The sequence below is a fragment of the Phodopus roborovskii genome, unplaced genomic scaffold, assembly GCF_943737965.1.
Source record: "Phodopus roborovskii unplaced genomic scaffold, PHOROB, whole genome shotgun sequence".
Classification (NCBI taxonomy): domain Eukaryota; kingdom Metazoa; phylum Chordata; class Mammalia; order Rodentia; family Cricetidae; genus Phodopus; species Phodopus roborovskii.
Window position 1 is genome coordinate 16,145,718 of NW_026126433.1, and position 21,096 is coordinate 16,166,813.

Genomic DNA, 21,096 nt, shown 5'->3' on the forward strand with positions numbered 1-21,096 from the left:
CAGACTTAACTTTTCAAAATTAAATCCTTTGTATTTCTTTTAAATTTCAGCATAGTTTTAAAAATTAACTTTGGAAACACATCCCATTATTATTATTATTACTAAGTTATCACTTTCCTTATACCCAGGCTATACATTCATTCACAGTACTATGGGCAAGTCAAAATATCTTTCACACTGGAATCAGATGTTTTTTACATCCTCCTCTTCTTTTGTCCTCCACCTGTAAATAAAATTATTTATGGTAAGAGAGCTAAGAAGATACCCCATACAAGCATGAGTACATGAGTTTGATCTCTAGCAGTAATGCCCAAGTAAAAAGCCAGGCATGGTAGCATGTGTTTATAATCTCATCATGATGTGATTCAGAGGCAAATAGATGCTGGTACTTGCTGGCCAACCAGCCTAGCCTAATTAGCAAGCTCCAGGTTAGTGAATGAACACTGGGGAGAGAGAATAAAAGGCAGAGGAGAGGAAGGAGTGGGAGGAAGGCAGGGAGGGAAGAAGAGAGGGAGAGAAAGAAAGAAAGAGATAAGGAAAAAACAGATCCTCAAAAACAAAATCAGGAGGAGACTTTTGATCTCTATACACATATTCACAAACATGACTAAGCAACACCACAAAGTTTGCCACTCACTTTGGGGGTTATTGTCTTTCAAACAACCACAATAAGTGATTCAAATAATATAGTATAAAAATCTTGGGCATAAGTAAAATACTTTCTGAGCAACCATGAGGACTTTATTTCAATCCCAGCTACTCATGTTAAAACCAGAGTACAGAGCTGTATTCCTCTAATCCAAGCTCTGGGGAGGCATAGACAGGAGTATCCATAAAATGCACCAGCCAGCTAGGTTAACCAAATTAGTCAGCTACTTTTAGTGAGAGAGCCTGATCAAAAGATGGAGGAAGACACTTGCAACTGACCTCTGACCTATATACAAATGCAAGTGTACACATTGCATCCTTGTATACATGTGCATATACATGTATGTGTATCCACACACACAATTAAATGCTCACTTTTTTCAAAGTGAGATTTTGCACACTACCTATTAAGTAAGATGACTTTACCAACAAATTCTCTGAAATTATATTAATAATCTGAAGTATAGGTTGTAAGTTTTGGTTGTTTTATGTGTCTGTCTTCTTGGAAGTTGAAGCATATTGTTGGAATACTAATTGGAAGAATGTTATAAATTGGTAAATATTTAATAAAAAATAATGCCACTAAGCTTGTGCACTCTCAGCACTTGGAAACTGAGAAGGGGGAATTGCTATGAATTCTGTGTTATCTTAGAGAATTACAGAGTGAATACCAGCTAGCCAGAGCTACAAAGTAAGACCTTGTATAAAAATCATCCCTAATCACTAGCAACAAAACCTGCTCACAATTGACTGTGATTGACCACAACAACCAAAGGACAAAGTATGATTGAAATTCTGATTTTCCTGTAATGATGGAACACATGACAGTGAATCTGAAGTCAGGAACACCTCACTTTCTACGTCACTAGCCATGGGGTTAAAATTCTCATGGCCTGGGAAAGCTCAAGTGGGAGGGTTTGGGAGTTGCAATATGGTTACCCTTCTGGTACCTCTCTAGCCCAGTTTTCCCCTCCCAATATGAATCAGAGTGAAGTAAGAGGAGCTCAGTTCCAATGGGACAATACACATCAGGAAAACTTCAGAGGATGTGTTTATGAGAACATGAAAGCTGTTAATGTGGCTGGAGGACAACAGACAAGTTAAATAGGACAGTGGAAGGGTGAATAGAGCTGGGGTATTCCTGAAATATTCCTGTAGAGTTTGTGAATTCCTGACTTATATCTCAACTCCATAAAAGGCATACCCAATATGGGTATGATGCTTGGCAGCCCACCTTTCACTCTCAGAGTGGTTCAGTTTGGCACCATGTGACCAGGGCTATTGGTTTTTCATTACGTTCTCATGATAGGATTGGAACTACTGGTCTGGGTCAGTGAACTTGCATTAACAGCCCTGATTCCTCACTGCCAAGTCTTCATGGTGTGTATGCATGTTCCTCAGATGGCAAACAAATAAAAACATAGCACATAACCATGTTTGAAGACACAAGTAAACAGAGTGAGGACTTGCTAAAATTTAATTTTAAGATATTGAGAATTTTCCAAGTTACAGTTTAATGTACAGGAAGTACAAAATGTTAGGAAGCAGATTCAAAGCCGTCTTGGCAGCTCCTATGTTTGGATTTCCCATCACAAAAGATCACTTGAACAGAACAACGGCAGTAAGGCAGCAGCTTCAGTTTGTTGCCTGATTCTTTGATAATATTGACACCTGTCTCCTTTCACAGTCTAGTGCTTCTGCCCCTCATAATATACCAGATCTGTTCCTTAGGGCCACTTTTATACAGAAGTCTGGGATAGTGAAGAAAGGTCTGATTGATCACAAGGTTCCATCAGATATCAAAGCTGGCCCGGGCTGACCTCTCATCTACCCAGTGCTGCCTGATTTAATCTTTGTGCTCACTGCTTCTCCAGGCTGGGAGTTCTATCTGTAAGCCGTGCATCAGCACTGAGTTATGACCTGAGTCATGCTCCATTCATCTCATCTGAAGGAAGGAAATTAAACTAGATGGTTGAAAGGGGGAATGACTCAAAATACATAAAATACATGCACATTAACTGAAGCCTTATGTGTGGGTGCATTTGAGGAGCTTGACCAACCATTAAAAATGATATGAAAATGGAATTGATCTTGATGCCACTGGTGTAGCTTGGGACCATGCCTCCCTCCAGTGTACCTCAGTCTATGCATCAGTCTTCTGTCTCCATTGCTAGCAACCACATCCTGCTGATCTCATTAAAGTTCAATAGGAAAGAAGAGAAAATTTCATACATTTCCTAGTTTCCTTTAGAAATGGTACCTTTTAGAAAATCCATGATTCTTTAAAATCTGCATAGTAATTAGTGGCTAAAAACAGAGAGAGCTCATGAACACGCTGTTAGACATGTGCAGTTCTTTGTTTACCACCATTGGACCAATGGAGATCTACATTTCAAAAATTAAAAATTAGTCAAAAGTCAATATTTGAGGAATGTCTTATACCCCTCAGGATACACTTATGTAGTATAAATCTGAACATTTGGGATCTATTTCACTTTTCTACACAGGAGATTGAACAATGAGCTTCCTATGTTGGGCACATGTTCCAGCAAGGAGCTAAACTTCAGTTTTAAGTTGTATTTTTAACATTTTTCTTAATGCTGTAGATATTTTCAATGGCACTTCAATAGAATAAACTATGCTGACAACTAAATAAAAGATTGATTCCTTAGATATTTGTTACCAAATAAATACAGAAAAAATAAAGAAACAAAAAAAACCAAACACTGTGTTCTATGAAAGTGGTGACCACAGGCTATGGGACTGATATCATTAGATTTCACATGTGCTAAGCTTTCAGCTGTCCTTGCTCCTGGGTTTTCATTCACTTCTGCAGCCATGCATTTATAATCTCATGTCTGCATGCTAATGGCATCCACGTATGGACATCTCTATTATTTGATTAAAAAAATTAGCCAGAATAGATAAGGAAAGAGGAAGGGAAAGAGGGGGACAAGAGAGGAGAATGACAGACACTTAAACTGGCCAGTATAGCCATCCGGAATCCCTTGGTGATCTGTCTATTCTGTTTGTACATGCACTCTGGTTCTACAGGTGACTTCACACTAGTTGTGCTTGAGAGAAGAGCACACTTCATTCTTGTGGTCATAATTTTACATATATATGTATATGTAAATTTTTTTCTTATTTTATATATCAATCCAGTTTCCTCTCCCTCCCATGTCCCCAGAAGCCTCTCCCATCCCACCCCCAACCTATCCACAGGGAAGGGAATGATTTTCAGGAGGATTCATCAAAATATGTCAAGTCATTTGGACTAGGGTCTAGGCCCTACCCTCTACCTCTAGGCTAAGGAAATATTCCTCCATGGTGAATGTCCTTTTATGCATCAGTTATATATCCTGGTTCCATTGTCAGAGGTCCCTTAGACTGCCCAGGGCTTCTAAATGAGACCCATGTTCAGGGGGTTTGAGTCCATATAATGCTGGTTTCCCAGCTATCAGTAGCTGTCTCTGTGGATTTCTGTAGCCTGGTCTTGTCCCCTTTTCTTATCACCCCTCCCTCTCTGCAACTGTAGGTGTCTACTTCTGCTTCCATCAGCTACTAGATGATGGCTCTATGATGGCACATGAGTTATTTATAAATCTCATTATCAGGGAAGATCATATAAGGTAGTCTTTTCAGTGTTGCTGAGATTGTTAGTTGGGGTCATCCACATAGATGTCTGGACATTTCTCTAGAGTCAGTTTTCCCTTCCAAGATATAATGGCTCCATCTATTATGGTATCTCTTTTTTTCCCTCTAGTCTATTTGTCTTCCAACTCAATCTTCCAGGTCTAACATGTTCTCTTCTCCCCCCATTCTCTTTCTCCTAGTTCCCTCTCCACTCATTGCCCCCCCCCACTCCCAATATGCTCAGGAGATCTTGTTCCTTTCTCTTTCTGTGGGGGACCTTGTATGGATCTCTTAGGTTTCTCCTTGTATCCTAGTTTCTCTGGCAGTGTGAATTAATAGGCTGGTGATCCTTTGCTCCATGTCTAAAATCCATATATGAGTGATTACATCTCATATTCCTCTTTTTGTGACTGGGTTACTTCACTCAGGATGGTTTCTTCAAGTTCTACTCATTTGCCTGTGAATTTCAAGGTTCCATTGTTTTTTGGTTTTTGTTTTTTTCTGGTGAGTAGTATTCCATTGTGTAAATGTGCCACATCTTTATCCATTCTTCAGGTGAGGGGCATCTAGGTTGCTTCCATGTTCTTGCTATTACAAATAATTCTGCTATGAACATAGTGGACCACATGGCTTTGTTGCATGGATGTGGATCATTTTGGTATATGCCTAAGAGGGGGATTGTGGCTTCCTGTGGTAGACTGATTCCCATTTTCCTGAGGAACTGCCATACTGATTTCTAAAATGGCTGTACAGGTTTGAACTCCCACCAGCAGTAGAGGAGTATTTCCCTTTCTCCATATCCTCTCCAGCATAAGTTGTCATTGGTGTATCTACTTTTAGCCATTATAGCAGGAGTAAGATGGTATCTCAAAGTTGTTTTGATATGCATTTCCCTGATAGCTAAGGATGTTGAGCATTTTATTAAGTGTCTTTCAGCCATTTTGGATTCCTCTATTGAGAATTCTCTATTAATGTCTGTATCCCACTTTTCAATAGGGTTATTTGGTGTTTTGGTGACTAGTTTCTTAGTTTTTGTGTATTTTGGAGATCAGCCCTCTGTCAGATGTGGAGTTGGTGAAGATCTTTTCTCAGTTTGTAGGCTGCCATTTAATCTTGTCAACTGTGTACTTTGCCTTACATAAGCTACTCAGTTTCTAAAGGTCCCATTTGTTAACTGTTGATCTCAGTGTCTGTGCTAATGGTGTTATGTTTAGGAATAAGTCTGCTGTATTAATTTTTCAAGGGTACATCCAACCTTCTCTTCTAAGACATTCAGTGTGGCTGGATTTATGTTGGAGTCTTTGATCCATTTGGACTTAAGTTTTGTGCATGGCCATAGACATGGGTCTATATGCAGTCTTCTACAAACCATCATCCAATTGTGCCAGCACCATTTGTTGAAGATTCTTTCATCTTTCCACTGTAAAATTTTAATAATTCTGTCAAAAATCAGGTGTTCATAGGTGTGTAGATTAATATCAGGATTTTCAATTAGATTCCATTGGTCTATCCATCAATTTTTGTGCCAATACCAAGCTATTTTCAGGACTATAGCTCTATAGTGAGCTTGAAGTCCAGGATGGTGATGCCTCCTGAAGGTCCTTTATTAACAAAGTTATTTTGGATATCCTTGTTCTTTTGTTTTTCCATGTAGAGTTTGTTATTATCCTTTCAAGGTCTGTGAAGAATTGTGCTGGGGTTTTGAAGGGGGTTGCATTGAATCTGTAGATTGCTTTTGGCAAGATTGTCATTTTTACTGTTTATCCTACCGATCCAAGAGCATGGGAAGTCTTCACATTTTCTGTTATCTTCTTTAATGACACAAAATTCTTGCTATATAGGTCTTTTACTTGTTTGGTAAGCATTACACCAAGATGCTTTATGTTGTTTGTGGCTATTGTAAAGGGTGATGTTTCTCTGATTTCTTTCTCAGCCCCTTTGTCATCTGTATATAGTAGGGCTGCTGATATTTTTTAGTTAATATTGTATCCTGCTAATTTGCTGAAGGTGTTTATCAGCTGTAGGAGTTCCCTGGTAGTTCTCATGTCACTTATGTAAACTATCATATCATCTGCAAATAGAGAAAGATTGACTTCTTCCTTTCCAATTTGTATCTCCTTGATCTCATTTTGTTGTCTTATTGCTTTAGCTAGAAATTCAAGTACAATACTGAAGAGACATGGAGAGAATTGGCAGCCTCATCTTGTTCCTGATTTTAGAGGAATAGCATTAAGCTTTTCCCCATTCAGTTTGATGTTGGCTGTTAGTTTACTGTATATTGCTTTTATTATGATTAGGTATCTTCCTGTTATCCCTGATCTCTCCAAGACTTTTATCATGAAAGTGTGTTGGATTTTGTTAAATGTTTTATCAATATCTAGTGAGATGATTATGTGATTTTTCTCTTTCACATTGTTTATATGGTGGATCAAATTGATAGATTTTTTACGCTGAACTAACCCCGAATTCCTGGAATGAAGCCCACTTGGTCATGGTGGATATTTTCCCTGATGTGTTCTTAGATTCAATTTTCCAATATTTTATTTAGTATTTTTGCCTAAATGTTCATGAAGGATATTGGTCTGTACTTCTCTTTCTTAGTTGTGTTTTTGTCTGGCTTGGGTACCAAGGTAATTATAGCCTTGTAAAAAGAGTTGGTAATGAACCTTCTGTGTCTGTTATGTGGAATAATTTGAGGAGTATTAGTATTAGTTCTTCTTTGAATTACTGATAGAATTTTGCACTGAAGCCATCTGGCCCTGGGCTTTTTTTTTTTTTTTTTTTTTTTTTTTGGGTGGTTTTTGATATCTGTTTCTATTTCATTAGGGGTTATATGTCTAATTACATTGCTTATCTCTCCTTGATTTAAGTTTTGTGACAGCTGTTGATAAATTTGTACATTTCCTTTGAATTTTTGAATTTTGTGGAGTACAGGTTTTCAAAGTATGACCTGTCAATTCTCTGGATTTCCTCAGTGACCATTGTTATGTCCCCTTTTAGTTTCTGATTTTGTTGACTTGCTTGTTCTTTCTCTGCATTCTGGTTACTTTGGATAAGGGTTTGTCTATTTTGTTGATTATCTTGAAAAACCAAGTCTTTGTTACATTGATTCTTTGTATTCTTTCCTTAATTTCTACTATATTGATTTCAGCACTCAAATTGATTATATCCTGGAATCTACTCCTCTGGGGTGACTTTGCTTCTTTTAGTTCTAGGGCTTTCAGTTGTGCTGTTAATTCTCTAATGTGTATATCCTCTGTTTTCTTCATATGGGCACTTAGTGCAATGAACTTCCCTTGTAGCACTGCTTTCAAAAATCCCATATGTTCGGGTATGTTGTGTCTTCAATCCTTTTGAATTCTAGGAAATATTTAATTTCTTTCTGTATTTCTTCCTAGACCCAGGAATGGTGCAATTATTCCTTGTTCAGTTTCTATGATTTTGTAGGGTTTCTACAATTTGTGTTGGTATTGAATTACAACTTTAAAGGATGGTGGTCTGATAAGATATGAGGAGCTATTAAATTCTGTAAATATGTTTCTCAACTGGTTAATGGATAAAGCACTGTTGGCCAATAGGAAAGCAAGATAGGTGGGACTAGGAGACAAGGAGGTTTCCAGGAAGTAGTAAGGAGGAGTCAGCATGACTCCGGTAAGATGAGACCATGTGGAAATACCTTAGATTAATAGAAATGGGTAATACTTAAGACAGAGCTAGCAGATAAGAAACAAGTAACTGGCCAACAGCATAAATTTATTTTTTTTATTTTATTTAACAAAGTCCAATTAAATGAAAACAAATATTTATACACAATATTTGGGAATTTGGGTGTTGTTCTTTCCAAACTACTTCCTGCTGGTAAGGGGCACTGTCATGGGGGATTCGAAGAAGATTCAGAAATCCTGGCTGTAGTCTGTAAGGCTGCTTTGTACAGCTGTTTTGAATGTAGGATCACCTGGTACTCTGTTTCAGGCGGCCTGGCTTGATCAAACCACATTAGTCTTGAAGGAATCCACAGCTTTTCATTTTCTGTGGAAACAAAATAGAAATCCATTTCCCCAGTAACTTGTCCTTCAACTTAAATTTTGGAGTCAAAGCATTTTTTTTAATTTAATTTATTATTTTACATGTCAATACCAGTTCCCTCTCCCTCCCTCCTTCCCTCCCCCCCTTCTTCCCTCCCTTTTACCCTCTCTGCCCTCTCACATGCACTCTAACCATCCTCCACTCCCATCCTCCCACTGCAATTCCATATGTATGGGAATGCCATCCAGTTGGGGTAATGTAGATCTGACAGGTCATGTGAAGTAGGGACTAGGGCTTCTCTCCTGTCTCTAGGTTAAGGCAGTTATCCTTCCATGGGGGATGTGTTAGCAAGGTCTTTTTGTGCACCAGGGATACACTGGCTCCACTGTCTGAGGTCCCTTAGACTACTCAGTCCTTCTGGCTGAGACCCATATTCAGGGGGGCCTGAGTCAGTCCCATGCTGGCTTCCCAGATATCAGTCTAGTGGCTGTTAGTTCCTCGTTGTTCAGGTAAGCTGTCTGTATGTGTTTCTGCCGCATGGTCTTGTCCTCTCCATCTGCATCTGGGTTCTAGTTTGACTCAGTGTTTATGTGTGGGTGTTTGATCCTGTTTTCAACAGGCATTAGTTAAGGGCTCCATGGATAAGTTAGTTGTTAATCTAACTCTCCAGGAAGGGTATATATGGTAGCCTTTCCATTGAAGCTCAGATTGTTAGTTGGAAGCAGTCTTGTAGTACTCTAGATCTTTCTTTGTGTTCAACTTTATCTTCAAACCAATATTGGCTCCCTCTTTTATGTTCTCTCTCTCTGTCTCTGTCTCTCTCTCTCTGTCTCTTTCCTATCTTCTATTCCTAAACAGGCTCAATCTTCCTGGTCCCACATATTTTCCTTTCCTCCCCCTCATTTTCTCCTACTTATCTCTCCATTCGCTGCCCCCCCCCACTTCCCCTGAGCTCTGGGGGACTTGTCCTTTCCCAGTTCTGTGAGGGACTTTATATGAATCTCTTAAAATACACCTTGTATCCTAGTTTCTCTGGTGATGTGGATTATAAGCTGGTGATACTTTGCTCTAGGTCTAAAATCCATATACGAGTGAGTACATACTGTATTCCTCTTGTTGTGACTGGGTTACCTCATTCAGGATGGTTTCTTCAAGTGCCTTCCACTTGCCTGCGAATTTCAAGATACCATTATATTTTTCTGCAGAATAGTATTCCATTGTGTAGATGTGCCACATCTTCATTAACCATTCTTCAATTGAGGGGCATCTAGGTTGCTTCCAGGTTCTTGCTATTACAAACAGTGCTGCTATGAACATAGTTGAACAGATGTCTTTGTTGCATGGATGTGAATCCTTTGGGTATATGCCTAAGAGGGGATTGACGGGTCCTGTGGTAAACTAATTCCCATTTTCCTGAGGAACCGCCATACTGATCTCCAAAATGTCTCTATAAATTTGCACTCCCTCCTAGCAGTGAAGGAGTGTTCCACTTTCTCCACATCCTCTCCAACATAAGTCATCACTGGTGTTTCTAATTTTAGCCATTCTGGCAGAGGTAAGATGGTATCTCAAAGTTGTTTTGATTTGCATTTCCCTGATAGCTAAGGTTGTGGAGCATTTTCTTAAATGTCTTTCAGCATCTTTGATTTCCTCTATTGAGAATTCTTTCTTCAGTTCTGTACTCCATTTTTTAATAGGTTATTTGGTGTTTTGTTGACTAGTTTCTTGGGTTCTTTATATATTTTGGATATAGGATTGGTGAAAATCTTTTCCTAGTCTGTGGGCTGCCGTTTGGTCTTGTCCACTGTGTCCTTTGCCTTACAGAAGCTTATAAGTTTGAAGAGGTCCCATTTATTAATTGTTTCTTTCATTGTCTGTGCCCCTGGAGTTATGTTCAAGAAGCGGTCTCTTATACCAATTTGTTCAAGGGTACCTCCTACTTTCTCTTCTAAGAGGTTCAATGTTGCTGGATTGATGTTGAGGTCCTTGATCCATTTGGACTTGAGTTTTGTGCATGGCGACAGACATGGGTCAATCTGCAGTCTTCTACACACCCTCGTCCAATTATGCCAGCAGCATTTGTTGAAGATGCTGTCCTCACCACATTGTATAATTTTAGCTGTTTTGTCAAAAATCAGGTGTTCATAGGTGTGTGGATTAATATCAGGATTTTCAATTCAATTCCATTGGTCTGTCTATTTTTATGCCAATACCAGGCTGTTTTCAGAACTATAGCTCTGTAGTAGAGCTTAAAGTCAGGAATGGTGATGCCTCCTGAATTTCTTTTATTGTATAGGGTTGTTTTTGCTATCCTTGGTCTTTTGTTTTGCCATATAAAGTTGATTATTGTCCTTTCAAGGTCGGTGAAGAATTGTGGTGGGATTTTAATGGGGATTGCATTGAATCTGTAGATTGCTTTTGGTAAGATTGTCATTTTTACTATGTTTATCCGACCTATGCAAGATCATGGGAGACATGGGAGATCTTTCCATTTTCTGGTATCTTCTTTAGTTTCTTTCTTTAGAGTCACAAAGTTCTTATTATATAGGTCTTTTACTTGTTTGGTAAGCGTCACACCAAGATACTTTATGTTGATTGTGGGTATTGTAAAGGGTGATGTTTCTCTGATATCTTTCTGTGCCTTTTTGTCATCTAAAAACAGTAGGGCTACTGAATTTTTTGAGTTTATCTTGTATCTTGCTTCTTTGCTGAAGGTGTTTATCAGCTATAGGAGTTCCCTGGTAGAGTTTATTGTGTCGCTTATGTAAACTATCATATCATCCGCAAATAGAGACAGTTTGACTTCTTCCTTTCCAATTTGGATCCCCTTGATCTCCTTTTGTTGTCTTGTAGCATTAGCTAGAACTTCTAGTATGATATTGAAGAGATATGGAGAGAGAGGACAGCCTTGCCTTGTTCCTGATTTTAGAGAAATCAGCTTAAGTTTCTCTCCATTCAGTTTGATGTTGGCAGTTGGTTTGCTGTATATTGGTCTTATTATGTTTAGGTAGGTTCCTGTTATCCCTGACCTCTCCAAGACCTTTATCATGAAAGGGTGTTGAATTTTGTCGAAGTTTTTTCCACATCTAGGGAGATAATCATATGGTTTTTCTTTTTCTGTCTGTGTATATGGTGGATCACATTGATAGATTTGCATATGTTAAACCATCCCTGCCTTCCAGGTATGAAGCCTACTTGGTCATGGTGGATGATTTCTCTGATGTATTCTTGAATTCGTTTTACCATTATTTTATTGAGTATTTTTGCATCGGTGTTCATCAGGGATATTGGTCTGTAGTTTTCTTTCTTAGTTGTGTCTTTGTGAAGTTTGGGTACCAAAGTTATTGTGGCCTCATAAAAAGAGTTTGGTAATGAACCTTCTGTTTCTATCTTGTGGAACAGTTTGAGGAGTAGTGGTATTAGTTCTTCCTTGAATGTCTGGTAGAATTCTGTGCTGAATCCATCTGGTCCTGGACTTTTTTTGGTTGGAAGGCTTTCGATGACTGCTTCTATTTCATTGCGGGTTATAGGTCTATTTAGGTTGTTTGTTCTTGATTTAATTTTGGTAAGTGATAGTTATCCAGAAATTTGTCCATTTTCTTTGAATTTTCAATTTTTGTGGAAAACAGATTTTCAAAGTATGACCTGAAAATTGTCTGGATTTCCTCTGTGTCTTGTTATGTTCCCCGTTTCTTTTCTGATTTTGTTAATTTGCATGTTCTGTCTCTGCTTTTTCGTTAATTTGGATAAAGGTTTGTCTATCTTGTTGATTTTCTCAAAAAACCAAGTCTTCGTTGCATTGATTTTTTGTATTGTTTTCCTCGTTTGTATTTTGTTGATTTCAGCCCTCAAGTTGATTATTTCCTGGCATCTACTCCTGCAGGGTGAATTCGCTTCTCTCTGTTCTAAGGTTTTCAGTTGGGGTGTTAATTCTCTTGTGTGACTATCCTCTGTTTTCTTCATATGGGCACTTAGTGCAATGAACTTCCCTCGTAGCACTGCTTTCAAGGTGTCCCATAAGTTCAGGTATGTTGTATCCTCATTCTCATTGAATATTAGAAAGTCCATAATTTATTTCTTTATTTCTTCTTTTACCTAGGAGTGGTGCAATTGCACATTGTTCAGTTGCCATGAGTTTGCAGGTTTTCTGCTAATTGTGTTTTTGTTGAATTCCAATTTTAAAGCATGGTGGTCCGATAAGTTATAAGGGACTATTCCTATTCTCTTGTATCTGTTGAGGTTTGTTATGTCACCTAGTATGTGGCCGATTTTAGAGAAGGTTCCATGAGGAACAAAGTATAAGGTATATTCTATTGTCTTTGAATGAAATGTTCTGTCTGTTAACCCCAGTTGAGACATAACTTCTGCTAGTTCTTTTGTTTTTTTGTTGAGTTCCTGATTTGTGGTCCTGTCTAGTGTTGAGAGTGGTGTATTGAAATCTCCCACTATATGTGTGTGAGGTTTTATATGAGCTTTGAGTTTTAGTAGTGTTTCTTTTACGAATGTGGGTGACTTTTTATTAGGGGCATAGATGTTCAGAACTGAGACTTTGTGTTGCTGGATTTCTCCTGTGATGAATATGAAATGACCGTCTTCATCTCTTTTGACTAATTTTGGTTTGAAGTCTAACTTGTTAGCTATTCGGATAGCCACACCTGCTTGCTTCTTGGGTCCATTTGAATAGAAATTCTTTTCCCAGCCCTTTATCCTGAAGTAATGTTTGACTTTGAAGCTTAGATGTGTTATATGCAGCAGAAGGATGGATTCTGTCTTCATATCCATTCTGTTAGCCTGTGTCTTTTTATAGGCAAGTTAAGACCATTAATGTTGAGGGAAAGTAAGGACCATTGATTGTCAATTCTTGTTTGTTTTAGATCTTTTGCTGGCTGTGGTATAGTGAGTATATTTGCTCTACAAATTTTTTTGCCGGGGGGGGGGCGGGGCAGTTGAGGGAGTCTGCTATAGTGGGATTATCTATTGCCTATGTCTTTGTGAGTGTAGTTAACTTCCTTGGGTTGAAGTTTTCCTTCCAGAACTTTTTGTAGGACTGGATTTTTGGATATGTATTAGGAAAATCTGGCTTTGTCACTGAATATCTTGTTTTTTCCATCTATAGTGATTGAGGGTTTTGCTGGTTATAGTAGCCTGAGCTATCATTATTAGGCTCTTTGTATTTGTAGAACATCTATCCAGGACCTTCTAGCCTTGAGAGTTTCCATGGGGAAGTCAGGTGTAATTTTAATAGGTTTGCCTTTATATGTTATCTGGCCCTTTTCCCTTTGTTGCCCTTAATATTCTTTGTTTATAATTTACGTTTGGTGTTTTGATTATTATATGGCGACACTTTTTTGCGGGGTCCTGTCTATTTGGTGTTTGGTATGCTTCATGTACTTTCATAGGCATGTCCTTCTTCAGATTGGGAATGTTTTCTTTAATGATTTTGTTGAATATGTTTTCTGCACCTTTGAGCTGGGCTTCTTCACCTTCTTCTATGCCTATTATTCTTAGGTTTGGCCTTACACAATGTCGCACATTTCCTGGATGTTTTGTGTTAAGGATTTGTTGGATTTAGGATATTCATTGGTCGGCGAATCTATTTCCTCTAGTTTATCTTCGGTGCCTGAGAGTCTCCCTTGATCTGTTGGTTATGCTTGCATCTGTAGTTCCTGATCGTTTACCCAGTTTTTCTATTTCTAGCATCCCCTCAGTTGGTCTTTTCTTTATTGTATCTTTTTCACTTTTCAGGTCTTGAAGTGTTTGAATGGTTTCTTTCATCTGTTTGATTGTTTTTTCTTGGCTTTTGTTACTTTCTTTAACAGATTTGTTCATTTTCTTGCATTTTTTGCTTGGTCTTTAACTCATTTCCTCCATTTTTTGGTTTGTTTTTTTCTTCCATTTCTGTAAGGGATTTTCTCATATCACCTTTGAAAGCCTCTATCATTTTTATGAACTTTTTTAAAGTTGTTCTCTTCTGCTTTATCTGCTTTGGTGTGTTCAGGTCCAGTTGGTGTAGAGTGCCTAGATTTGGTGGTATCATGCTTGTTTTTCTATTGTTGAATGTTTTATTGTATTGCCATATTCCCATTGCTTCTTCCAGTGGGTGCAGGTGGAGTCTCTCTCTCTCTACACAACCCTGCAGATTGGTGTAGATGGATCAGGATTATGAAGTCTTTAACTCTGGATGATCCAAGCACTCTTGGAGCTCTCTCCTCTATCAGAGGGCCTCCGATGGGATCCAAAGTTCAGGTGAGTGTGGCCTCAGGGTGTTCCTACATGGATAAGTAGGACCAGTGTGCTCAGTGTAGACCCAGGAAGTTTCACGGAGGTGGAGGGGTTGTTGTACCTGCACTCTGGCCCAATGCTCACCTGGAGCAGCCCCTCTTTCTTAATCTAAAGGGTATCTTCTTACATGGAAATGATTGTTTTAGCTCGCTAATATTGTAGCCATTCAGGAATTTTGTCCTTATTATATTTTAAAATTGTTACAAATTTTATTATGTAAAATATTTTATGCATCCATTATTTTCTTCAAATTCACTAATTCTGAGAAACCAAAATATGCTCAGTTTTTATATGTAGTAAAACTGATTTGTTTTCTTCCATACTCTTTTATTTGAGTACCCACTTGGAAACAACTTTCTTAAATTATCATTTTCTTTTCCTTTAATCTATATTTTTATTTGTCTTATCTGTAACATGTGCAGTAGGTTGAGTGCCATAATATATATTAATTTCTTATTAATTTATTTCTTAATAAATCAATATTTTCAATTTACAGGAAAGCATTCCTTCTATGTTAATATGGATTAAAAACTCTGATCAATAGAAACCTTCCCAAAATGCTGCTGCAGTATCAAGTTTTCCAAGTATGAACATGAAACAGAAGTTTCCATCTTATTTCCAGGCATACCTCTTCACACCCATCAATTTTACTATTCTAGGCAGGATATGCTGAAAAACTGATCTCTGAGTGCCAATTCTCCACCATGACAAGTAGGAAGTAGGCTTATGGCTTTAATGCCATACTTGATAGTAGGATTTTTTAGTAGACCAGACACTGCTGAAATGGCTTAGTGGATAGGCAAGAATGAGGACCTAAGTATCTATGTCAAACCTGCATATGGACACATCTGGCTGTTATCACTGTGCTTTGGCCAGAAACAGGAGAAGGCTGGAGGCTTAGTGGCCAAAGCTGTGAAGGTCAGTGAGCATCTGTATCAAGTAAGGAAGACATTCCAATGTCCACTCTAGCTTCTACCTGCACAGGTGTGCTAATCTGTCATTCACAATGATGACCACTGGCTCCTTATGACAAATGAACATATTAAATGTGATACAACTGACCATTAACATTACATAATCAAAATTGAAATTCATTGGTCACTCACAGCTAGCAACTATCATATTAAACAGTACACCCTCCTGAATTTTATCACTATCAGAAACACCTTAACACTTTGTGAAGCAGAGTGTTGACTTTTGGTTGAAGTTCATTTCATTGAATACTAAATATTAGACATAAAAGAACTCATAGTCATATGATATAATATAAGAAAAGATACCAATAAATGACCCATGTGCTGACTTAGATATTTTTTTTATTTTTATTTATTTATTTATTTATTTTTTAGAGAAGAGAACTGAAAACCTCAGTCATGCAACAATGGTCTTTGTGGAAAAATCTTAACCAAGGAAGATGATTTGGCAAAGGACAGGACTGTTTGGACTCCATGAAGTGTTTTGATGTTGATAACCGCCTGCTAACATACAGAATCCTTCACTACTAGTGTTACAGTTACTTGATATTCACCCCAGAGTATGGAACAGATAGGATTGATTTTATCAAAAACAAATTATATGGCTTTATCTCTTCTGATTGGAATCAAATGTTACTTTTCTTTATTGCTTCAGTGATGTGTACAAATACCACTCAAATATCCACTGCCAGGATATCTTTTATGTAGTCCATATTTATTGAGTGAATTGTCACATTTGTTGTCTACATAGATATACAACCCTATTGGCCCTCTAGTCCCTTTTTTTTTAAAAAAAAATATTTTTATTTTCATTTTATTTTTATGTTTGAATGTTATCTTGCACAAATGTTCACCACATGTATGTCAATGCATCTTTTGGAAAGAAAGGGCTCTTGAATCCCCTGGAATAGGGATTATAGGCAGTTGAAAGCTACTTGACATTGGTACAGGGAACTCAACTCAGGTCTCTGCAAAAGAAGCATGCTGCTTCAGTCTTAACTCTTTATTCTTAAAGCTTAACATTTCCCATACCTGAACTTGAACAGCAATTTTTAAAAATAGGTGGTTTTAATGCAGGAGAAATATTTTACTTTTAAATAAGAGATTGATAAGTTCAAATTTCTAGTTTATGTTGCCAGACATGTCTACTTCCAGAGATGGCCAGAGATGTGAGGGGTTACAGACAATGGCTCAACTTAAAGAAAAACCCCTAGGATGGTCTTATAGACATGCAGATTGTGAGAAAGCAAGAGAAGGGCAAAAATATATCAAAAGCTTAATTTCCTAGACTGCTTCTCATAATACCCTGTCTGAAAGTTACTTTCCATACCTCAGTAATATTCACTACTTTGATTACTCTAGTTCATCTAGTAAAGTTAGTAAATTTATATTTTGTTGTATTCTGAAATAGATAATTTACGTATGAGTCCTTAATATTGCTGTTTTGAGAATTAATAGTTATTTTTAGTAAGATTATTTTTAACTCAACAAAACTATTCAGTTTGGCAACAGTGGGAATTGCAATAGTTGCATTTCTATGGCTGAGGTAAAACACCATGACCAATTTATTTGGAATTATGGGTCCAGAAGGATAGGAGTCCATGATGGCAGAACAGAGCCATGGTGGCTAAGAGTGCACATCTTGAACCTTAAGCAGGAGGTGGAGAGAGACTGGGAATGGGGCTAGTCTTTTGAAACCTCAAAGCCCACTTAGAGACACATCTTCTCCAACAAGAAAATACCTTCTAATCCTTCCCAAATAGTGCTACTAAGTGGGACACAAGTATTGAGACATCTGAGTCTATGAGAGACAGTCTCATTCAAACCACCTCAGAAATACTGCCTTCATTGCCAGCACAGTGTTCTCTGTATCTCACCAACAATGTCATCTACTCTGTGAAAATAATGGAAAAAACTATGCAAATATCAGAATTTACTATCATGATTTAGGAACAATGATGAAGATAATTTAATAATCATTTTTATTTATAGTACATAACAGTCCTCCAGTAAGCCAGATGTTGTTTAACACTTTCTGGGATCACTTAAGATATTCTGAGATATTCCTATCATGCTAAACTTTAGTCTATCAAGAAGAAAGAAAAACTCATCATACCTGTCACTCAGAATATGCAATATTAACAATTAAAACCATCTCAAACTTCTGGGGTGCTGTGTAAGTTCAAGGCCAGGGAGGAGGTCTGACAATGTGATTTTCAAGAGCAATTTATAACCACATTCTTCCAGGTTCAGATTGAGAGGGATGGAAATCCTTCCTGGAAACCATAAATGTCCCATTTGAAGTTAGTGCATGTCTATTGGGAAAGTATTATATAGAAGGAACAAGATATATGCCCAAGTCCCATGCTCTGATGAATCCATAATTGAAACATCACTTAAGAAACAAACATCTTGGGATAGGATTGTCATTCTATTGGTAGACTGCTTGCTTAGAATGCAGGATGTTCTGGGTTTGATCATTGGTACTAAGTAAGTGAGATATGGTGATACAAGTCTACAATACAGCACTTGGGAGGTAGAGGCAGGAATACTAGTTCAAAGTCATTCTAAGCTACATGATAAATTCTTTGAGTTTGAGACCACCCTGAGGCTAGAGACAAACCAAAAGAAAAAGAGATAAATGGGGAGTGAAAGAAGGGAAAGGGATAGAAAGAAAAAGAAATTAATATCTTTGTGCACAATTATAGTAAGTATAGTATATAACACAATATATAAGGTATATATTTATGTCTATTTTTTAAAAACTAGAAATAATTTTTATTTCTAACATCAGAGTAATTTTTTAAGAATTCTAACAGCAAGGAACACATTGAGAATGTAACATTGACCACTAAAGAGCACACACACATACATAGAAAAATGGTTTTGCCATAACATTAGGCTGATAAGGAAAGCAGAGTGAGGTACCTGTGTTCTGTGTTGAAGTGTGCAACATGTAAACTGTACAGAAGGAACAGTCCCCAAACACTTCATTTCTAAGCCATGGACTCCTGTGAAAACCCCAATCCTGCTATCAGAAATGGCTTTGAATCTCACTGTTTCCACTAACTGAGTGCCTCTGGCCAGTCAGCAATCCCATCTGAGAATCCAAATCCTATTCAGGTCAGCCATTATGTGTGCAAGGGGTAAAGTACTTAAAGTATGTTTGTTGTTGTTGTTTGTTTTTTGTTTGTTTAGCTTTTTTTATTTATTTTTTATTCTTTTGAGATGCAGGTCTCATGTAGCTCAGACTGGCCTCAAACTCCTAAAGTCATCAAGGGTGACCTTGAACTTTGATCTTTCTTCTTTTCCCTCATGGGTGCTAGGATTACAGGTGTGGATCACCACATCTGGTATCTGGTTTGAACTTTGGTGGGGATCAAATCCAGGGCATCACCATGCTAAACAAGTTCTGTGTAAGCTGAGCTGGGCCCCTAGCCTAAGCAACATTGTTTAAAACCCTGGGTGCCACAGTGCTCACTACCAATCCATTTCCCTTTTAAAATACAGACATTCTAGGCCTGAGAGATTTTCCTCAAATTTTATTCACTTTTACGGCAATTTCAACACCTGTAATTTTTTTTTTTTTTTTTTTTTTGTTTTTTTTTTTGTTTTTTTTTTTTTTTTTTTTTTGCATACATCTTTTTGGATCCCTAATAAATGACAAGAAATTAAAGTTTTGTTTGATAAACCTCCCTTAATGAGACAATAATCTTTGCCACTGAGTGGACTTCAGAATGAGATGAAACACCTTTGACTAGTAGTCAGATGAGTCTTAATCTACAACAGAAGTAGAAGCCTCAGAATGCTTTATAATCTGATTGTAACCAAGATCCAGTGCACTCTGCGTTGTCTGGATCCTGAAACACTGTAGTCTAAGGAGATGATTTCCCCTGGGATTTGAGGGAGGTGGGATGTCTCCCAAATATACAGCAACTTCAGGATACCCAGAAATTTACTATGTAGCACACATGAGAGTGTATAATAAATTATCTTTATAAATGAAAAACAAAAGGGTGACATTAGACAATGAAACCTTGACACTTAGTTGTAGAGACCAGAGTTAGACTGAGAAAAATCAAATGACATCAAAAGTTTTTGTCCTGTAAGGATACATCTTGAATTACTGAAGGAAATTAGTAACTTGTCCCCGTGTATTACTTTATTAATGAATATTTTTAACTAGTTTGGTTTTAAAATGGCTGCTGCATTATTTCTGCAAATTTTTCACAACCTGTATAATCAAAATTGGTTTTTTGAATGTGGTGGATAAAATCATTTTAATTTACATTTTGCTTTTAGAATTGATTTGGGAGAAAAATAAAATCTATTGAAATGTTTTCAGTCTCTGATGGTTCTAAGTTCTGTTTTGTGTACTCTTAGAACACTTGAATGCCTATAACAGGTATTTTCAGGACAGTTGGAAGAGCTGAGGTGGCCAGTCACATGTTGCTTATTCCATTGGCATAGATTTTCTTAAAGCAACAGAAAAACCTTTCAGGGATCTCCACTCTTATCTAAGATGCAAAAACAAATTGATAAGTGAAATGATATAAAATTCTGGGTAATTAACAAATACATGCTTCTGAAAGGCCAGGAAGTCTACAAGGAGATGGCCCCATGGGGAAGAGCATTTGCTATGCAAATATGACCTGAATTGGAATCCCTGGCACCTCTTCATTTGTTTGTTTTAGTTGTCATTTTTAAAGCGCAGGAAATGCAGGTGTGGCTGTGTGCTTGTCTGTAACCTCAGTACAGAGACAGGGGGATTGATGGACTTGCTGGATATCTCTTGTCTCTACCAAGTTGTAAAGTCTTTGTCTAACACCATCCTCTGTTTTCACATACTAAACAAATTCTTTAAAATAATAGAGCACACCATGTAATAAGTTTGTAGGTGTCCTGAAAATGCCTTATATGTTGGGGATGTTTCATGAGGGACTCTGTTTCAAGGGAATAAAGTAGAGAGCAATAGAGCAGGACACTCTTTCTTCCTCTGGCAATTAAATGTGTTCACCTGTACACATGTGCATGTAAGCCACACACACACACACACACACACACACACATACACATACACACATATATGCACACATACTCATATATGCACAAACATGTATATATATATAGACACGTATACACTCACACATACACACATGCATACACACACTCATACATGCACAAACATGCATATACACAGATACATGTATACACTTACACATAAACACACACACGTGCGTGCACACACACACACACACAAACACAGGTGTGTACACACATACTCACATATAGAAACCAAGACACTTACATTTGAAACATCATGAAAAAAGTTCCCTGAGTCTTCCATGCATCTGTGCTAGTGGAAGAAAGAATTGCATCTGGCAACCTGACATAGACAATGCCAAGAGCTATTAGTTAAGAAAGGTAACTCAAAGATGATTGTTAGCATCTTAGTTTTAGATCTTTGAACATTGTTTTTCTCCTCTGACAATATACATTCTCTGACTTAACAGAAATTTGAAACAGAAGG